At 47.7% G+C, this 6,329-nt stretch overlaps 1 long non-coding RNA gene across 1 annotated transcript; it reads right to left on the reverse strand.

The window, feature by feature from the left end:
- Window positions 1-1,001: 1,001 nt before the first annotated feature.
- On the reverse strand, window positions 1,002-4,981 carry LOC306916019. Its single transcript, XR_013788912.1, has 3 exons — window positions 4,749-4,981; window positions 2,329-2,473; window positions 1,002-1,069 (listed from the first exon to the last, which is right to left on the reverse strand). It is a non-coding gene; the product is annotated as an uncharacterized lncRNA (long non-coding RNA).
- Between the last annotated feature and the right edge of the window lie 1,348 nt (window positions 4,982-6,329).

The raw sequence follows: 6,329 nt of genomic DNA on the forward strand, positions 1-6,329 counted from the left end.
AGTTTCTCCTTCCTCAAACTAATCATGTCCAGCCGTGAATGATCAGCGTGGCGCATGTCTCTCACATCAGGTGAGGGCCATCAGTCTGTGATTGACACTTGTCATTTCTGACGTCACCCAAAGTCAGGTTCACCACAAACTGAAGGATGATGATGGTGCACAGAGAGGTTTGGCCCGCTTTCTTCGCCTCAGTTCTAGCAGCTGTAGCAGATTCGTTGGCTGCGGGTGCATCCACCCTCATCCTGAGAGACGCACATCTGATTGAGCAGTGACTGGTGGGCATCTATCTCATAATTTCCCACTTCTTCACAGTAACGCTCAATGGTCGGAATGAAGCTAAATAGAGACCAAAACATGGCCGTGAGAGAAACGCCTGGTGTGGACAGGGAGCAACAGCCTCTTACCCTGTTGTTTTGGGCACACAGGATCCACGCGTCTGTGTCTGCGTTGTAACACTCAACCCAGTGCGTGCATGTAAATACCGGTGGACACACACCACCTATGGATAAGAGGGAATTAACAAGATAGTGACGGTAAGTGTGCTCTATTTATGTGCCCAAACTAACATAGATCAGTCCATTCTAGAGTGACCACAGAAGTGATGATATCGCAAGCTCTCTGTGCCGTCCATGAGCTGCCAGTTGTTAGTGCAGGGGTTGTAACGCTGCACTGAGTCCACGCCACCCACTGCATACACGTAGCCTTCCAGCATCACCAGGCCTATGTGGAGTCCACGCCACCCACTGCATCACCAGGCCTATGTGGAGAACCCACTGCATACACGTAGCCTTCCAGCATCACCAGGCCTATGTGGAGAACCCACTGCATACACGTAGCCTTCCAGCATCACCAGGCCTATGTGGAGAACATACACGTAGCCTTCCAGCATCACCAGGCCTATGTGGAGAACCCACTGCATACACGTAGCCTTCCAGCATCACCAGGCCTATGTGGAGTCCATGCCACCCACTGCATCACCAGGCCTATGTGGAGAACCCACTGCATCACCAGGCCTATGTGGAGTCCATGCCACCCACTGCATACACGTAGCCTTCCAGCATCACCAGGCCTATGTGGAGAAAAAAAGAAAAGAAAAAAGCATCAGAAGTTCAGAACTAGATGACTTCATATGGAGACTCTCCTTGTGTAACCAAGGCAACAACCTTAACCTGGCAGTTATTACCAAAGTTAGACTAATACTATAGAGCGACTATAAACAAAAAATGTTGGGCCAAACAAAGAATTGGAAAGAAGAAAAAAAAACGGCAAGTTACAACACTTTTTGTTGTTGTTTTTATTCTTTGTAATTATTTGTTTGGTCCAAAATATTGTGTTTGTTGAAATGATTTGTCACAACTCGAGTTGGCTTTGTACGACGCTTATAAAAGGTCTTTAAATAAATACTTTTTGAAATGTATTTCCTGGGCCTGGCGTCGTCATGAAAGGGGGCGGGACTGCGACGCTCTATAGAAGTATGGGGTGTCATAATAATAATAATTAGAAAAACATTGATCAATCAAATAGAATCATGACCTGACTTACAGTGCAGACTGCAGTGGGTAGTGTGTACAAACATTTCACCCACACTTTCACAGCCTGTACATTTATAATGTGACAAATATACAGTGAAATTGAAGTTTAAAACGCCACTAGATGGCAGAATTTCCACTTTTACAACAGCAACAGATGTTTGCTCATCCACAAAAAAAAGACACTAGGGGCGGTCCCTGCATTACCTGGCTGGTAATGCAGCATGACAGTGTGTCGGGGGTTCGAGTCCCGAACCTTACTGCGTGTGTCCCCCCCCCCCCCCCCACACTGATTAGCATAAATCAGTGTTATTAATTGAACACCCTTTACGTATGTGTGTTGTTTCGAAAACATGATTGAGCCAATGACTCCATTGGACCCTCAAACTGTCTGCTAAACGGAACTAACTCCACCACCTCTCCACCTCTCATGCAAGTAATTGACATTATATAAAGTCACAACATCAACTTCGATGAGGCAGTATTGCTTTGTTTTCAAAATATAAGATTTTCGTAATTTCCTGTATTTTCTTTTCTTTTTTTTTTTCTGAAAAATGAACATTTTGGAGTTAGGTGGTTTCTTCCCGACACCAGAGATATGATTATATTCTTGTGCGGCCAGCCCTCCAATCTCACTCTACTTGGAGCCTGGGATGCAAGGCCATGTGTATAAAGAGCAGCATGGCCTCACATTAACAGCATGATAACATCCCTTTAAGCTTCACTTAGCCAGACATATTGCCTTGACTTCGCTGTGGTCTTTGTAGAAAATAAGGTGAAACAGTGAAAAGTGACTGACCTTTTCAAAGCTCTGTCTGCGAGTAGGACTGTAGGACACTTGTTTAACCACATCATGGCCACCTCAAACACGGTCTCCTCCTTAGACACATTGACATCACTGGCAAGGATCTGTCAGTCCGTCTACACAGAGAGAGGAACTCTTCCTATGGACATAAAATACAGTAGACTAGTAGTTGATACATTATCATTTATAACCCTGTTCACATACTGCCTTAAGTAACCCATTCTCCTCTGAAGTGCTCACTGGTGATTGGGTGGATTGTTTGATGAAAAGTAAAAGTTACATATCTAATCGAACTATAAATGCACGATTTATAGTCTGTAATGCACGTAACTCAAGAACCGTTCGCCCCACCGACCTCAAATTCAACACACGTGTTCCACATCCACACCCCCACAGGGAGTGCAGTGCCCGGTCGACCCATGGTTGTCCAGAACTGCCACAAAAGGCCTCTGCCCGGGCTCTGGACAGGGCCTCTGCCCGGGCTCTGGACAGGGCCCCTGCCCGGGCTCTGGACAGGGCCTCTGCCCGGGCTCTGGACAGGGCCTCTGCCCGGGCTCTGGACAGGGCCTCTGCCCGGGCTCTGGACAGGGCCCCTGCCCGGGCTCTGGACAGGGCCCCTGCCCGGGCTCTGGACAGGGCCCCTGCCCGGGCTCTGGACAGGGCCCCTGCCCGGGCTCTGGACAGGGCCCCTGACAGGGCTCTGGACAGGGCCCCTGACCGGGCTCTGGACAGGGCCCCTGCCCGGGCTCTGGACAGGGCCCCTGCCCGGGCTCTGGACAGGGCCCCTGACCGGGCTCTGGACAGGGCCCCTGCCCGGGCTCTGGACAGGGCCCCTGCCCGGGCTCTGGACAGGGCCCCTGACCGGGCTCTGGACAGGGCCCCTGCCCGGGCTCTGGACAGGGCCCCTGCCCGGGCTCTGGACAGGGCCCCTGCCCGGGCTCTGGACAGGTCCCCTGCCCGGGCTCTGGACAGGGCCCCTGCCCGGGCTCTGGACAGGGCCCCTGCCCGGGCTATGGACAGGGCCCCTGCCCGGGCTCTGGACAGGGCCCCTGCCCGGGCTCTGGACAGGGCCCCTGCCCATGGTCCATATACGGAGTAGGCCTGTTCCAACATCACAACACTCCATATTTGGGCATGCCTGACACAGAACTCCATAATCAGGCCTGTTTTGATGTCACAACACTCCATATTTGGGCATGACCTGATCACCACTATATCTCCATATATGGAGCTGACCCGTTCGGACATTAGGACAAAAGGTATCCTTCCTCCAAGTTGTACTGCTTGTCAAGGTGTAAGCCGCAGACTTGAAAAGAAAAGAAGGGAATCCAAGGCACTCTGTCTTTGGTGAAAAATTAAATAGTTTATTTGATGAGCAAGGCAAATAAATAACAGGACCTATTCTGACATATGCATACACTCCATATTTGGGCATGCCTGACAAAGAACTCCATATATGGGCATTAAAGGGAGACAGACATAATAACTGGGTGGGGCATCCCATTTCCAACTTGCATCGTTCCAAGTTGGCCAGTGCCCAACAGGCACTGCTGAGGCTTTTTTTTGTTGCAAAACTAATGCTTGGAATGGAATCAACATCATGAAAACCCCCTAGTTTGACACGTCAAATGCTACATAAAGCATAGTGACATTTTGATTATTATTTTTTTGCCCTCTAGATTCCCTCTATAGGTTGGTATGGACGGTATGGACAGTTTGGTCACATATTATGCCAATTATGAAAATTGCTCAACATATGCAAGTTAATTAGCACCCGGCAGTTTCTAAATGCTGGGGACCCAACATTAGCCTACTCAAAAATTCTAACATAAAATCGTGTTGTACTCAACATGTCCGGGTTCACAATGGGGCTCTATGGGCTGGCAAGTAGACTACAGTAGCAGTAGGCCTAGTATCAGGAGGTCCCTGCTTTGTTTATGTCGCAAATCTCGCACTAAGGCCGGTCAGGGGGGTCCTTGTTTGGCCTGAAAACAGTTGAAGACCCCTGATGTATTGATTGATTGATTGAAATATTTATTAACAGTTTGCAGAATTACAGTACATTTCAAGCACAAACTCAATACAAAGACTGTTAACTGTGAGTGAGTGGACGACCCAATTAAGCAATACACTTGTTTACAAGAGGGTCCACCATGTTCAATTCATCAAAACATTTAGAGACGTACAAATAGACACTTCTATATAGTCAAGAACAGAACAGGAATTCATCATAGTTAACGTTTTTACCATGAATGCACGCATTGCCTAATTGTACAGCCATGATGACAGAATCTTAACAGAAGTGTGCGTGAATACTGAATAGGCCCACTGAATAAGTCTTGTGGACAAACCATGAAATAAAGTGAAGTCAACAATATAACATCAGTGTAATGTTATCACATCATACCAAATACCATTAGTTCCAATATGTTCTGCTACTGTTACTCCGTTGTACCACGGAGTGTCGCTTGTCGACCAGATCAGATTCAGATCCAAACCTTGTCGGCGAGCGACACTGTCCACGACGAAGACGCACCATAATCCTTGATGATGTAGCCTATTGATCCGATTTGATGAACGATTTGTTTACATGAAAAAATAAAACAGAAGCTAAAGCCACCACCCAAATGGCAGTGTTGGTAGCTTGTTGTTAGCATAGCATTGAAGCAGCAACTATTAAAAGAGAGACGTTGATTTGTCAATGAGCGCTCCGCTCAGCTGCAGAGCAGCGTCTCAGCCAATCATAAGTCGAGACCGAGTTATCTCAGCCAATCACATGCGGACTTCCCAACGACCGTTCTAGTTTTAAAGAAATGTCGCAGAACTGCACAGCGCCTCGGCGTCGATCGATCGCCATGGCAACCCTGTTTGTTGATAGCCGATCGCCATGGCAACCCTAAATAAATGAATATAATATATTCATCCTCTCATATTATGAGAGGCTGGACGAATGAAAGGGTGTTCCCAGTTCCCACTTCTGGTGGTTACCTTGTAGAATGTACACAATGGGCACTACACTACCCAAGATGAACAGAGGGGGGCAGCAATACGCCAATCTGCCCAAAAATAAGAAGAGGAACATTACCCACAATGCAGTGTTGTGTTTGTGTTCTGAATCTGAACCAAGATGGTAGAAAGATGTTTAGTCTGAACCATAGAGTATATATATAATAGAGACTGAACTGGCGCGAAGCTCCGCCCCCCCCAGCTATTCATGTCAGTGGAAGTTGCTCAGTGGCGTTTTGAAGCACCCGGAAGACTGCCGGAAGTCCCTCCCAGGACCTCAACTTTGAGGTCCTGAGTGACGTAGGGCAACCGAGCGCTCAACGTTAAAGCCCAGCTGCACGGGGTTTCCCGGTCATGAATCCACGGGTCCGCCTGTAGTCCCTCCTCCTACCACTAGGACCCAGAGCTTCAACGTTGGAAAGTCTGCCTGCCCCCTTGGTCTGAACTTCTGTACGAGAGAAAACACTGAAACAGCGTCATAACGTCATTTATTATACAGCTTCAGCTCCTCAAAACACCTCCTGAACACGTCGCTTTATCAGAGGACTGCGGTAACGCTATCCTACACTCGCGAACCGACAGTAATGTGATCCGACGCCCGAATTTCGTTGCGCATTTAGTAGTGTAATTACCGTACCGGCTGTACAGCGCTGGCTGGAGCGGTGGCTGTGTGCGCGTGCGCGCGTGTGTGTATGCGCGCGTTCCGTGTGTGCGTGCGTGCATGCGTGCGTGAGAGAGATACTCAGACGAAGCAGTGGAAGGTCCTGAAAGATACATAACGTCTTACCCAATCTTGCTGTTGTATAATAATACCTTGCTGTTGTATGAATACAATGCTGCTGTACTTTATACCTCATATGTTAAATGCTCTATAATAATAATAGTAATAATAATTATAATTATAAACTACTACTAATAATAATAATACAAATAATAATACCTTGCTGTTGTATGAATACAATGCTGCTGTACTTTATACCTCATATGTT

This window comes from Electrona antarctica (genome assembly GCF_951216825.1).
Source record: "Electrona antarctica genome assembly, contig: SUPER_22_unloc_1, whole genome shotgun sequence".
NCBI lineage: Eukaryota > Metazoa > Chordata > Actinopteri > Myctophiformes > Myctophidae > Electrona > Electrona antarctica.